General features: G+C 38.6%; 1 pseudogene; it reads left to right on the top strand.

Annotated features, from left to right (window-relative positions):
• The first annotated feature begins 11,170 nt into the window (after positions 1-11,170).
• LOC103264256 lies at positions 11,171-12,479 on the top strand (annotated as a pseudogene).
• Positions 12,480-16,220: the final 3,741 nt, after the last annotated feature.

Below are 16,220 nucleotides of genomic sequence, written 5' to 3'. Positions count from 1 at the left end.
ATAAGAGTCTTTTGCAAAACTAAGCGTATTGACTCATTCTTGTAATCCCAGCCCTTTGAGAAACTGAAGTGAGAGGAATGCCTGAGCCCAGGGTATGAGACCAGCCTGGGGAACATGGCGAGACCCCATCTCTACAATTTAAAAAAAATAGCTGGATGTGGTGGCACAGGCCTATAGTTCCAGCTACTTGGGAGGCTAAGGTGAAAGGATCACCTGAACTCAGCAGGTGAAGGCTGCAGTGACTGCAATCATGCCACTGCACTCGAGCCTGGACAACAGAGTGAGACTCCAAAGAGTCTCTTCCAGAGACAACTTGTGTTTCTTTCTATTATCTATGGTTTCTGGATATGTCCTCAGTTACAAAGCTTTATTTTACCACACACCAAATAAGATCTAAAACAGGAAAAATATTGCAATTAAGCACAAACTTGGCTGGAAATTCCCCCAGCCAGCAAAAGCATAACAGAAAATGCAAAATGTAATATACTTCAATATTTTGAAAGACTTCATGGCATGAGAACAAGTGGACACTTTTAGAATCTGAAAACTTGCTTCCTGATTCTGTCTGTGCCTCTTTCCCAGCTGTATAAGCACAAAGATATCACAAAATATTTTTGAACTTGATTAATCATAATATTTATTTAATGGAGTTGATCTGAGGATTATATGACATACATTTGAAAGTGATTTTCAAAGGGAAAGTATGAAAGCTGGTTATCACTGTTAACTACATTAAATAAGGTAGAAACAAAACAATTGTTTTTCCTGCTTACCCAGAACAGTGATAAGAAAACTAGTGATAAGATGCTAGTGATCGTCACCAGCACCTGCAGGGTGATTGCAGAGCAGTTCATGACATAACAGGAAGCAAAAAGGGCACAGAACCCATAGGCTGCAGAGTCTGTCAAGTCTGGATGTTGGCGAGGAATGCATTCCAAGACCTTGGTGAATCTGCTGACCAGAAATCTTTGTCCAGGCTCTTGGTTTTCTCTCAAATCACATTTCAGTCAAGCACTTGTTTCCTGTGAATAACCTCATGTGAGTCATTGCAGCATTGACTAGAGCAATCCTCCCATATTTTATCTTGTTTCCTAAGAGAGTGGAGTATGCTATCACTGGTCCAAATCTTCACTACAATAGACACTTCCTTACTTAATGCTCCTAAAATTTCTGTTATTTGAATAAGAATCATCACTCTTTTAGACTACTTGATATTTGCTTGATTTCAACTTCAACACTAGGTCTTTTTTTTAGGGGTAATTTTAAAGAAAATTTTTTTATTGTTAGTTTTTTTTAACCTCTTTAAAAGAGCTATTATGGAAATTTGTTTACTATGTAAGAGAGATACTTTCATTCTCTAGTGTATGACTCAAATTCATTGTTTTTCAAAATGGAAAATATCATCTTTTACATCCTAACATCCTTCTCAACTGTCAAAGTTTTAATCCCATAGCTAGTTTTCCTCCCAATAATCCATTTCTCTATTAATTCCGTTTCCCTTTACCTTTCAGATAACTTCACACCTCTCTCCTCAAAACCCCAATACCTGCCTTCTCCCCTTAGCTGATAATCTCATCTTTTAATTAACTGAGAAAATGAAAATGATTAGACAAGAATTCTCCATCTTTCCAACACCAATGACTCATCCACCCAGTGACTCACCTGTGATCACCCACTCTGCCCGTGTCCCCACTTTCTCGGTGGAATAATTCCCACTGGGAGGCAAGCAGTGTTAGAAATCCCTCTTGGGGCCACATATTTATCTTCCTTTAATGGCATATTTCTCTGTCACTTTTTTGTTCTAAACTTGTTGTGACTACTTTCCCTCCCACATGCCTGAACCCAAACATTCTTATCCTGGTTAACAATGACCTTCATCTTGCGAGATCAGTTAAGTGTGTTTATGTCCTCATATTTCCCAAATGATTCACTCTTAGTCAGATTTTTCAGTCGGTTGTTATGTCCTCAAAACTTCCTTCTCAGCTTCTGGGAAACCACACTCCCCTTTGTTTTCTGTCATTTCAACTCTTCCTTCTCAGTCTTGGTTGTTGACTATTTTCCCCAACCTTAATATTAGAATGGCCCAGAGCTTGGCTTACACCTGTATTCCTTTTCTCTATCTACACATACCTCACCCACTATTATAGGTTTTTAAAAATGTAAATATAGATACCTGGCTAATTTATATCTTAGGTCCCCATCTCTACAATAAGTCCAGACTTCTATATCTAGAAGCTACTTAATGATTTTCATGAAAAATTTTAAAAAGACTCCTCAAATTTAACAACAAGACAAGGTTTTTTCCCAATCCCTAAACCATTTCTTCCTTGCTCTCCCCATCTCAGTAGATGGGATCCCCCTACTCAGGTGCTCAGGTCAAAAACCAAGAAGTCATCTAAGATTCTTATCTTCCCCTTACATTTCACATCCACTTCACCAACAAGTTGACTTGGTTTTATATTGAGAATATAACTTGCTCATTTTTCTCCAACTGAATAATGTCATTTTGATCTAGGTTACTCTTCTCTTACTTAGACTTCAGCAATAGTCTCCTAACTGGTATCCCTGCTCTACCCTCAAGTGTACTTAATTCATTTTTCATTGAGCATATGTCTGATGACATAACCTTTTTTTTTTTTTTTTTTCGAATTGGAGTCTCATTCCATCACCCAGACTGGAGTGCAGTGGCACGCTCACGGTCACTCCAGCGTCAACCTGCTGGGCTCGGGCAATCCTTCTACCTCAGCCTTCCCAGTAGCCCGAACTATAGGTGTGCACTAACATGCCCAGCTAATTTTTTTGATTTATTGTAGAGACGAGGTCTTGCCAAGTTGCCCGGGCTGGTCTCAAACTCGTGGACTCTGGTGATCCACCCACCTTGGCCTCCCAAAGTGCTGGGATAGGCTGAGCCATGAAGCCCAGCTGACATAACTCTTCTTAAGACCCTCTAGTACTTTGCCATTTCTTTTAAAGAAATTGTATAGCTTATTTTATTATAGAGATGTGTAATGCAAGTCAGGATAAGGTACATAAGTAATCTACATGCAGGTGAAGTTTGGACTTCCATCTGGTCCTCTCCTTTTCTGGGTTTAGGAGCATTTCTTTTAAAATAAAATCTGTGCAAAGTAAACAAAATTATTTCTCACATAAAACGCGTTTGTGTTTTTTGTGAAAGACCAGAAAGTATAGATACACATGCAAGTGACTGAGTAATTGAAACAAGTAAGAAAATCTAGTTTGTCTCCTGGTAATAAATAATGATTTTTAATCCAAAGCCAGATGAAACATATAACCGAAAAAAATGCAAAATTGTTGTAGAATTTTAAGATAATGTGAGACTTCTAAGAAATTATGTAATTGGAATTAAATGTTTCAGGTTAAGTGCCCAGATTCCTAGAAAAAAAAAAAAATTCCCTTACTTCCCTCATTAAAGGGAATTGGGTGGGAAATTGCATACAAAAAGGAACAATCTCTGCACTTAACAGGTTTTCTTTGTTTTCTTTTTTAGAAACAGGGTCTTCCTATGCTGACCAGACTCACCTTGAACTCCTGGGCTCAAGTGATTCACCTGCCTTCGCCTCCCAAGTAGTTAGGACAACAAGCATGCACCACCTATTAAGATTCTTCATGTTATCCAGCAAGGGAGTGGAAGGGACACTCTAATTATAAAGCTTTCAAATAACACTAAAATCCTTGTTTACTTATCCTGTGTGTAACACTTACAAGCTGATGTCAAATTTATCAAAACAATCGAAACTTCCAGAAATCATAAAGACTGTGAGAATCATCACTTACAAGCTGCCTTTGTTCTTCATAGACATTCCTAGCTCCTGGTAAATCTAAACCCTTTGTAATCTTCCCGAGTATGTAAATAATGACACATTATTTAGGGTTTAAAAAAAAATCCTACCTTCCTAGGCCTTTCAATTGGAAATCAATAGTATTCCATTGTTAGTTTAGTGACCATCAAACATTTTTGCACTACATCTTGCACTGGCCTTTGGGCCCAAAATTTCCTATCAAAAATATTCCCACTGGTCTCTATAAGGGGCAAATGACTTTGCTCTAAACTTTTTATTTAGCAGGGAAATGGTCATAAAACTGCTTAGCCTTTTGATCTTATGCTGGATAAAGCAAGCAAAGCCCACTACATCTCTATATGGATAAACCTCTCAATTTTGTCATTGACTACTGAAGTAACGAGAAATATTTCCCTCCTGACTAGCCTTCCCCATCTCAGATTCCTCACGCCCGATGGGAACTGGGCTAACCCACCATGAAGCAAACCCACTCTCACTTTCCTTGCTGTACAGAGCCGTGGCAGGAACACTGTGGGAAAGCAATCAAGACAGCAGAGTGAATTAATTTTCTGCTGTCAGAATAAAGCTTCATAACCCACGGATGTGAGGAACTGACAAGGAAACCTGCAGTCAAATCAGTTTGTACTCATCAGAGTCCCCTGATCTCTGGAAATAATATAAACTTCAAACCCAATCACAATCTGATTCATTTCCTGTTGCCCAAAGAAATGTCTGTTTGCAACATTTCCGTTGTAATGGATTTAACATAAACGTCCTCCTCACCATCAAACTCACCCATTCAGATTTGGAAGATAGACTTTGTAACAATGGTGAAATACTTCAGAAGGGTATCTTTATAGCTTTATAGTATAAGAGGAAGTTCTGTGTGTGAGTGTGGTGAGAGGCGAGAGAGAGAGAGAGAGAGAGAGAGAGAGAGAGAGAGAGAGAGAGAGAGAGAGAAAGAGAGAGAAAGAGGAAGGGAGGGGAAGGAAGGAAGGAAGGAAGGAAGGAAGGAAGGAAGGAAGGAAGGAAGGAAGGAAGGAAGGGGAAAGGAAGAGAAAGAAAAAAAGGGAAAGTAAGGAAGATAAATCTGCCACAAAATAAGAGTCCAGCAGTGGAGCAATTTCCCAGCTCTCCAAGTGAAATCAATCATAAGTAAATTTCAAATCAATTCCTCTATAGGCAACTCTGAGCCTTCCAAGGTTGCTGTTAGCTCCGTCCCGTCATTCTAATAACAACCTATTACTACTATGAGTAGTCAAAATATTCAAAGTAGAATGAAAGCAAATTTCCTGGCTAAGAAATCCTCTCTCAATCAGTGCATGTGCTTACATAATGCACTGCCTAGGAGGAGCGTGTTATTTTGTGTTGTTTCACTTGATAATCGATGATGAGCTATCGATTTTTTTTAACCATCTCCTTCTTGTGAAAATTAGGAAAATTAATGGCAGAATACTTGCATAAAATATGTGGTCTTGAGCTATGATAACGATATGCTCACAATTTTGATTCGAGTCCAGGAGTACTCAAGAATGTAAGTTTCAAAGCTTGCACTTGAATTATACATGACAGAATAGACGGCTAAGGGTGTGAGAACATGAATTATTGTCATTCTGTGCTTTCTATGGAAGCTAGTAATTGCCCATTTAGAATCAAATATAAAGAAAATGGATGGTTCTTACTTCTATTTATGATGTAGTAATTATATAGGTGTAAGTGTATTTTAGTATAGCTTCTTTTTAGTTCAAGTACCCCCATCTGCATTATGATGTGCAAGTCGTACTTTCTCTAAATTGCTTACTCTGAGATGGTCAAAATAATATGCCGTGTATGTCTATATTTGGCGCTTTCTGGCCTGAAAATGCAAATATAATCATTTAAAAGATATTTTTTGCAGGGATAAAGGATCACAAGCACTCAGCAAGCAGGTGGCAAAGCTGTTCATTGAGTTATTATGGCTGTGTGTACGCGTTACCTGGAGTTTTTAAGTGAACAGAAACAACCTGGTCAGCTCACTGAGATGCTTCTTGGGACCACACATTCAATTCTCAGTTTTTCAGGTTTCAAAGGTTTTCCAAAAATATTGGCATGTAGTGGTGTGACAAATGCAAATCATCTGTTTATTCAGATTCTATATAATATTCAACTACAATATGAGCTTACGCTAAATTTAATGTACCCTTGAGAATAAGATATTTTAACAAACTAAGTTTATTTCAGGTTGATTCTATCCCAGCCTTTCCTTTCAACAGAAATGCACTCTAGACATATACTTTACAATTTTGTTCAATCTTTGTCGGGCCAGCAGTAGTAAAATACAATATGAGAAGAAAGGGGGAAAAAAAGAAAAAAAAAACCTTCCCTTTCCCCAGAGTCATGCTGACATTGCAATTTTATAGAAACACAGACACATTGGTATGCAAACTCCAGTTTGACAAAGTTGAATGAACTCAAAGATGGATGAATCCTGTCCCCAACCGCACCTTAGAAGTTGTCACTAAACAAAAAACAGATGTGTTGATTTTAGCTCATTCAAAACATTTATAAATTCTTCATAAATAAAGTTTGTTTCAGAATCCCAAAGAAAACAATAATGTTTTAGTTGAACCTCACATATTTGTGTGATTTACTTAAGGGTAATAAGGTCATAGATAAGAAGCACATATAAATTATAAAAAGAGAAATGTGAGTATATGTGAGAAGAGAATGTCAAGGGAAGTTACCCGTCTTAGAATAGAGTCAATCTTAATTTTTTTAAGTCAAAAAGCCTTTCCAGCTACATACCCTTCCCCCCATCTTCCGCCCAACACTATTAAAAAGTGTGGGAAAACGCAGCTGCCTTGTATGGTTTTAAAGGCAACAGAATTACTAGCATCCCACAAAGTTTGAAGAGACGTGTAGCAATGAGTAGGCTGCATCTGGGTTGATTCATCCTCCCTTGGATGGAATAAGCCTCCTTGAAAAGAAATCAAGGCCATACAGTATATTTCATCAGGCTTTTAAATTCACATGAACATAACCCACAAGCATTAAGAAGAACACCAACATTAGGTGTTCTATGTTTATATGCAACATTTCCCTACTATTTCAACAAAAGCTCATGATTACCCAAAACAATAAGTTTGGAGAGTAAACCATATTCATTAAATGCTTTATCAGACTCTTACAATGTTAAAAACAGCATGATGGAAAGGAAAAAAAAAATTCTGAGCATTTTAAAATAATTACCAAAATCGTACTATCATAGAATTCCTCAAATCAGTCTATCTGGAATGTAATGAAGTAGTATTTATATACATATTAACACATATTTAACTTATTATCGTGTGTGCTTGCACTTTGGGGGATGTCAGAGGGAGTTGGTGTGGAAAGATATTGCCTCATTTATTTTATCACCTACTCACCAAGAGGATGAGGCTACTAATTCAATATAAAAAAGAAGTAAATCTGCCAAGATCCCATCCTGTGATTGAAGGGTGTAAAGGCATTTTTTGAGGGTAATTTCGAACGGGTGTGATTTTTGTCTCATGTCCTTACTCTAGAATCTAACTTTCTCATTAGACGTAAATTCACTGTATTAGGCGTTTTCCTTAAAGTGTTCAGATAGAATTCTTGCGCTTACATTTAACATCTCAGCTGACAGAAACTACTTCTGACAAATTGCTTGCTGTCAGACTTGGAAAACAATGAATCTCTAAACAAAGTTTAAAGAAGCCCATCATGTTTTAAGTTTGTAGCAGAATATTTTAACGATTGCACCTCCTTTTGTCAGACTCTTAGATAGCCTCAGTTTTCAAGAGTCACACTGAATATAAAAGAAAAGAAGCCAAATCCTCCTGTCTAGAGATGCAGGGAGCCCAACCTCCCCATACGCAGGAGAGGTGAGAAGAACCATTCTTCGTCATCTCAGATTCCTTCATCTGCTTTGGTTCGCTTTGGTTCTGCCTCCTGCATCTATCTTTATTTGCTGGACAAGAAAAAGCCCTCCATTGCCTTCATTTCCCAAGGCCTGCCACCCTGAGGCTATGCGAACAGGCATCTGATACAAGATTTAGGACAAAATGGAAAGCATTATATCACCAGTATGATCAGAAAATACCTTAAAATTTAATACTAGGCATTTTTCATTTAAACCTGTCAAATATTTTCAGCTGATTGCTTATATAAGGCATTTTTACTGATTATTTGTATTACTTTTGACTTCCCAGCCATTTCTGGAGGCCTATGAGCCAGAAGAAAGAAGAGAGAGATAACAATATTTCCATAGCCAAAATGGCCTATCAAGAATTAGGGCTGAACGGAGAGGGTGTCTTTTCCTAAGTGTTGTTCAAATACCTACAGGAGCCAACCAAGGCACGTAAATGAATGGATCGGACTGCAGTGAACTTGCGTTTCCCATTCTTTCAGGAAAGGCCAAAATTCCATAATATTCTTTGGAATATCCCAGTGTTTAAATATTGGAAACTAATTTTTTAATGTCTTAAAACACCGTACAGAGCAAATATAATATGTCTGCAGATTACAGCTTGTCTACAAGATACTGTTTCAGGGGGCAAAGCTGTTCACTGTTATCACGAGCCATGTGCACATGCTAGATGAATCTTCCTAATGAACGCAGACAACCTACTTTAATTATTACTTTAATTATACATGACAGTCTAGATGGCTAACAGGTTTCAAGACCTCTCTCATAAATATACAATTTTATCCTCCCAGTTATACTATTTATAGACCTCTATCTCTAATCTTCCGGGAGGAAGATGTGTTAGGTTCTCAGCGATTGCTCTATACAGAATTTTCAACCAGAAAATCAATGTAAAGTAGAATTGTAAAAGGAAAACATATCAAATGTGTCTTTCCCTAAATCCTTCAATCTTCTGGGCTTATTTTCATAAATATACTAATTAAACAAATCAGGTCCATGTCCCACATATGGAGGGACGCTCAGAATTCCAAGATTTTTCATGATTTCCCTACGGATTACAGTCCTTTGAAATACAACTGTTGAGAGGTGCTGTCCTCTTTTTGAGCACTGTTCTTCACCCAGAACCCTCTCCTTCATTCTCCAAAGAGCTGAAAACACAAGGTCATTGCGTATAACAGAGACTCAATGTCTAAGATTCAATGAGAGAAAACTCAATATACCCCAATAGGAAAGAATTCTAAAAGGAATGTTACATGTTATTTTTACTTAGTGTTGATCCACCATGCATGCCTCATTCCATCTTACTTCATTTCTTGACTTACTCACAAACTGTCTCTAAGCAGAAATGTCTGCCATCCTTTAGACTAATCTAGTCCCAGGTGTCCCATCCAATTTTTCTTTCTCTGTATTTGTTTTGTTTTGTCTGTTTCCCAGTTTGCTTGCTTTCTATTAAAGGGAGTCAATATTAAATCCAACCACTTTTACTTACTAACAGCATAACATTGTCTAAATTGCTTAACTTTTTGCCCATTAAATGGAGATAAAACATCTTTTTTTTTTTTGAGTTGTAGTCTCACTCCATCATCCAGGCCGAAGTGCAGTGGCACACTCACAGCCACCCCAGCGTTGACCTGCTGGGCTCCAGCAATCCTTCTGCCTCAGCCTTCCACGTAGCCAGAACTACAGGTGCTCACTATCACACCCAGCTAATTTTTGATTTATTGTAGAGATTAAGTCTTGTCAATTTGCCCAGGCTGGTCTCGAACCCGCGGACTCAGGCAATCCACTCACCTCGGTCACCCAAAGTGCTGGGATTACAGGCTAAGCCACTGATCTGGCCTCCAAATACCTATTAACACAGTCATTGTTGTGAAGTTTAGAGGTTACAGCATGGAAGAAATATCCCACAGAGCATCCACCACAAGGGAACAGGGCAGTACCCAATACATTTTCTTGCCCCACACTACCGTCTGCTTGCTTCTTTTTAACCTTCAACCTCCATTTCTCCTCCCTACATCTCTGCTCAGTTCAAAGTGAAGCAATCTTCTGTTGCTCACATGAAGTCACCAACGATGTAAGTCCTATTACATTTTGTTTTCGAGTTTTACTTTAAAGTTGAAAACTCCTTTCTGATGCCCATAAATGGCTCACTGACTATTTTTTGGATATGAATCATACCTTCCTGAGCAGAATCCTATAATTAAGTCTGTGGCATTTCCCTCTGTCCATCCCTACTTAGCCAGTTTTCCTTGGGTTAGATTCTGAAAGCCTGTCGACTCTAAGTGTCCTGCGTTTTTCTCTCACCATCCACTTTTCCTACAATCCATTTCCAGTTCTTTCCTTCCTCCAAATGTTGCTTTGTACCTCCTATCACAGACCCTGGCCTTTACCATGAGTTAGAAGTTAATTCTTTTGGCTAGTTTTCTTTCTCTCCATTTCACCACATCGGATGTTAGCATTTAGAGCATTCCTTTACGTGGGACAGTCCTGTCAGTGACAAAACCCATAGTGAATAGTTTTCACAATAATTCGAGGAAAACGTTTTTTGCCATGAGAATAATTTTGTTTCCCATGGCAAACAGAATTCCCATAAAAACCTATATGAAGGCTAAAATAGTACAAGGTTTTAAACAACTGAATTTTTTTATTTTTTGGTCATAACTCAACTGAGATGAACTTCTGAATCTCAACAACTTGCACCTGTAGGTTAGAGAAACACGATGATGCCATTGTTTAAAGTAGTCAGATAACTAAAGGCTGAGATATTCTGTTTGTGAAATAGTTGTTTATTCAGACTGTTAACAGAATCGTGATGCTATACATAGGAAAGTTTTGTAAGCAAGAGGGATGGAGGGTTTCTGGTCTAGAAACACATACTAGGATGATATAGATTTAAGTATGAAATTATCCCTGTTGCCATATGTTAATAAATCTGGCACTGAGAATTGCTGCAGCATCTCAAATTCATGTTGGATGTCAACAGATCATGAATACTGCATCACCAAATGACTTCTCTAGGATATTTTCAAGATTGATCATACACATTTCTGTCCTTAGTACATTACAGATGAGGAGAACATGTGAAATCCAATTTCCTTTACCAGATTTAGGAAGTTAACTGGTGTTTAGGATTGTCTGAGGCTTCCTCACATAATGAGGAGTCACCATATAGCTCGATACTGTGACTGTCCCCAAAGAGGTCTTGGTCTTGTGCTCCATGTAGGGCAAAAGAAGCCTTTGCAGAATGGTGCTGAGGAAAAACAGAAGAGAAAAAAAAAGATTTTTTTTTTCAGCTGCTGATATCTTACCTGCTTCAGTAATTCTCATTAAAGAAAACATAGCTTTCCAAACAGTTGTCTATCAGCGAATGTTAATATTTGCTATGATAATCGGTCCTATTGTTTACTCTACTTAGACTTGGGGAATGAAAACAGGCTAAGAGAACATGAGTTCTACCGTCTGGCTCTCCTCTGCTGCCACCACGAGCTTCACCACACACCCCACCACCTACTCCAGCAACTACCGGTCCCTCGGCTTCATCCACCCACCCAGGCTCCGGCCCACCAGCAGCGCGGCCAGCATCTATGCAGGCGCCGACAGCTCGGGCTCCCGAATCTCTGTGTCCCGCTCCACCCCTTTCCGGGGCAGCTGGGGGCCCGGGGGCCCAGCCGCGAGGATGGCCGGGAGTCCGGGGGGCATCCAGAGCGAGAAGGAGACCATGCAAGAGCTGAACGACCGCCTGGCCTCCCACTTGGAGAGAGTGAGGAGCCTGGAGACCCAGAACCAGAGGCTGGAGAGCAAACTCCGGGAACACTTGGAGGAGAAGGGACCCCAGGGCAGACGCTGGGGGTATTACTTCAAGACCCTCGAGGACGTGAGGGCTCAGATCTTTGCAACGTCTGTGGACAACACCTGCACCGTTCTGCAGATTGGTAATGTCTGTCTTGCTGCCGATGATTTGAGAGTCAAGTATGAGACAGAGCTCGCCATGCACCAATCGGTGTCGAGTGGCATCCATGGGCTCCTCGAGGTCATTGATGACACCAATGTCACCCAGCTGCAGCTGGAAACAGAGATAGAGGCTGTCAAGGAGGTGCTGCTTTTCAAGAAGAAGAACCATGAAGAGGAAGTAAAAGGCCTACAAGCCCAGACTGCCAGCTTTGGGTTGCCCATGGAGGTAGATGCCCCCAAATCTCCGAACCTCAGCAAGATCATGGCAGACATCTGAGCCCACTATGATGAGTTGTCTTAGAAGAACCGAGAAGAGCTGGAAAAGTACTGGTCCCAGCAGATCGAGGAGAGCACCTCAGTGGTCACCACGCAGTCCACAGAGATTGAAGCTGCCGAGATGACGGCTGAAACATACTGTTGCAGTCTTTGAGGTTGACCTGGACTCCATGAGAAACCCGAAGGCCAGCTTAGAGAACAGTCTGAAAGAGGTGGAGGCCTCCTACGCCGTGCAGATGGAGCAGCTCAATGGCATCCTGCTGCACCTGGAGTCTAAGCTGGCACAGACCAGGACAGAGGGCCAGTGCCAGGCCCAGGAGTATGAGTCCCTGCTGAACATCAAGCTCAAGCCGGAGGTTGAGATCACCACCTACCACTGCCTGCTAGATGGCAGAGAGGACTTCAGTCTCAGTGATGGCCTGGACAGCAGCAGCTCCATCCAGACAATCCAAAAGACCACCACCCGCAGGATAGTAGATGGCTAATGGGTGTCTTAGACCAATGACACCAAAGTTATGAGGTGCTGAGACAACGGTAGCAGGGTGCCCTTCGGGGAAGCAGGAAACCAAAAAAAAAAAAGGCAGAGGTCAAAAAAAAAAAGAAAACAGGCTAAGAAAGAAATGGCCACAGGGTTTGCTTTCCTATATGCCTCAGAACACTCAAGCTTTTTACAATATAAAATGCAATCATTTAAGTTTGGAAGTAAAATAAGTAGAAAAAACAGAACCGTACAGTGTGATGTGATTGCTATAATATGTGATATGACATGAAATATGATATGATGTGATGCGATAAGATGTAACGTCCCCCAAAATATTCTTTTCTTTTTCATCTGCATTTTGTTTTTTCCATTTGTGTGCATTATAAAATTCTACCGCATTTGCATAATGAACACTTTATTTCCAACTGAGGAGTCTGTAGTAGCTTCTCTTTAGAACATGCACATGTGCTAAGTTTACAGCCAGTGTAGACATCACTTTCATTTATAATGGTTAAGAGTTAGTATAGAAGTAACCAGAGGTTTTGATTGACCATAAGTACTACATGAACCAAAACTTTCAAAAAACTTTGAAAAAAGTTTGATTTAATCATAGTGTCAATACTGGAAAATTTCTTTTTGTTCTCCATTAAGCAGACTACACTGAAAAATCAGATTAAATTGTGAAAAGTATGAATATGTGTCTTGGAGATTTAATGATTTTCACAGATTGTTTCCAGATTTAATGATTTTCAAAGATTGTTTTCAATTTTATGTTTATCATGAGCACATTTCTTGCTAAATGCATCTTTCTATAACCTTATCAGCAATTGTTTATCATCTATTCTGGAGGTTTTCAACCTGGGGTGCCCCAGGAGCCGAAGTGTTATGGAAGGTGTTAAGTCCTAATATATAAAATTGCAATTTTTGTAGTTCAAAATTGATCAAACATCAGCAATTTTATGTAACCAAGCCTAGAGTCATGGGTATGAGGGGTTAAGAAATATAATAAAACAAATAAGTTATGTTTATTATTTTTTTCAAGTTCAGAGATTGATACAATATGGGCTGACTAAAATTATGGGCTATCTCATGGCGATCAGAAGCTATGAGTGCCAATTAAATATACCTTTATTTGATAAAAATAAGAAATGAATAATTATTTAATAAATGCAGTCTTATAAACTTGAAAATTTTTCCTAGCAACTTTAAAATTTGTCATAAGAGAAGTTCAAGCAACTTGGATATTTAAACATAGAACTTTGTTTTCTTCCTGCTGGATTCACACTATTCTGAAATGTCCATTTCTTTCAGCAGGAGGAAAGAATCTAGATAATAAACTTATTCATTTACTGTTTACATAAAAGTTTGTGAATAACCAATCAAATTCAACATTCTTTCCCTCTCCATTCTCCTTTTCTTGGGGGGGGCAGTAATCTACACTTATTGATTAATTCCTCTACTCTTCCTTCTGAGGGAAGGCAATAGATATGCAGAGAAACCCAGCATTCTTGACCTGCTGGCTTGGCTCTCTCAGCTCACACATCCTCTCTTCAGAAGTCAGCCAACTTCTTGCATCCATAGGCCCTACTATGGAGTTGTTATCCCTTACTATGACAACTCCTTGGCAGAGATAGAATCTTCAACTCTTTGCTGCTTTCATCCCACAATTTCTCTACTATGAGTTTTTCCAGATCTCTTTCACATTCAGTAGAAAAATTTAAATGGTGCGTGGAGACAGAAAAGATTTATCTTTGAATCTTTCATGGCTAAACATACACTGTTGACATATTTTCTCTATTTCAGTGATCTCACGTTGGCATAGAACATCCCATAGTAATAGATTTTCCTGTAGTTCCAAGCAGGATCTGGAGCAAATATCACATCTTTCCACAGATTCTCAAATCTGGGAGTTTCCATCCTCCACCTGGGTGATTGGTGGGTGTTGGTGGTACACACTGACAAGGAGAGAGCAACGCACTAGTGACTAAATTCTGCTTTCTTTGCTCAGTTCCCTCTGAACTCCTAACCTGAGCCCAGAAATGATTCTTATTCACTTTTCATGGGGATGTAAAACTAAGTACACGTGTATGATGTACTCCTCTTTTCATTTCTCTTACACCCTTATTCTATAAATGTGTGCTCAAGGTTTCTGAATTTTGCCCTGACACTCAAGACCAAGTTGAGGAAATTTTTAAAATATTTTTTAAGAAATAAATTGAGAATTTTCTTTTCTCTGGTTTCAGGTAACTGCAGTCATAAGCAATTCAGGAATTGAAATATTCACTTTAAGGACAGATCCACTATCCATTGTAATGAATGCTTCTGATTGAGATATAATTGTCATAGTACTCTCATTTATATATTTTCTCATTATATATTTTCTTTCACTGGTTCTTATATGAACCCTGCAAGCTTTGTCAAAGGCAGAATTAACATTGTTGAATATTACTAAGCACCATAATTTGTCTCATTGATACTCACAGCAACACTGTGAATACACAGAATTATCCCATTTTACTCATGCGAAGACTAAGATTCCATGATGATTTGATTATTCAAGTTTACTTTTCATTAAATGTTAGAAATGAAATCTAATCTAGATCTTTCTAGCCTCTCCTACAGCATCATATTTTTATATGAAATAATTATATGTGTGTGTGTGTGTGTGTGTGTGTGTGTGTGTATAGGCCGCTGAGATTAGCTCAATATTTGCCCTATTATCACAATATTTGCCCTATTATATATGTGTGTGTGTGTGTGTGTATGTGTGTGTTGCATCATTTAAGTAACTTTTTAGACCACTTGGAAAAGAACAGATAATACTCTGAAATAATACAACTATACATTTCTAAATTTCAAACCATTAGGTAAACACACATGTGTATTAAAAAGAAACATTGAAACTCCCTCTAATAACTTTTTCATCACAGGACACAATTTATGACTTTCTACCATCTAATAATGAAAGTTAAGTTTTCTGTGATATTACTGGCATTGAGTATAATAACTCATTCTCCAAAACCAATTTATACAAAAAACATTCAATACAAAGATGATTGAGTTCCTGTATTTCTCTTTTGTCATTTGGCAGCAATCTGTGTGATTCAAGAAAGATAGAGTAAGAACTCATGGTAGCTATTTTTTCAAGATATGTGGAAAAGACCAAGCGTATTGAAGGCATATGTCAGTTAAAATCCTTCATTTTAGATTAAACTCATGGTCAACAGTGACAGAAATCTCTAAGAAGATATCTATCTTTAAGGATTAATAGAGTTTTATCTGAGGATTATTCTTGGTCAAAAACATGCTTTTTTTTTCTTTCATTTATTCGACAACCATTGTGCCCACAGACATCGGTGGACATTTGAATTTGTTTTCCCAAGGTGTATGAATGTTGGACTGAGTCTTTGGTAAATTTACAACTTATTTTGAAGGCACAGTGAAATTTGCAACCTCTGTTCACCAACATTCAATCAATGTAACACTATCATTTGTAGAACCAATAACTTCAATTTTTGAACTTTTAATATCTTTTATAACCTCTAAAGGTAAGATCATGTCCTTTCTTATATATTTCAAACCACCTAAAGTGTTTTTCACTTGAGGAATCAACATTGTAGTTATCTTCCCAACAATCATTCCCAACATTCTCCGTTGTGAAGCAGTGTGTGGTTTGAGTAGGATTAGGTGGACCTTAAATGGGCCACATGCTTCCGGAATAATCCCAAACTTCTTATCACACCTAATGTCACCGCAATCCAAACAGCAAATGGTTTTGACAACCCAG

Source organism: Carlito syrichta, unplaced genomic scaffold (assembly GCF_000164805.1).
Source record: "Carlito syrichta isolate Samal-C Ts95f unplaced genomic scaffold, Tarsius_syrichta-2.0.1 Scaffold305637, whole genome shotgun sequence".
NCBI lineage: Eukaryota > Metazoa > Chordata > Mammalia > Primates > Tarsiidae > Carlito > Carlito syrichta.
This window is presented reverse-complemented; position numbering and strand designations above follow the sequence as displayed.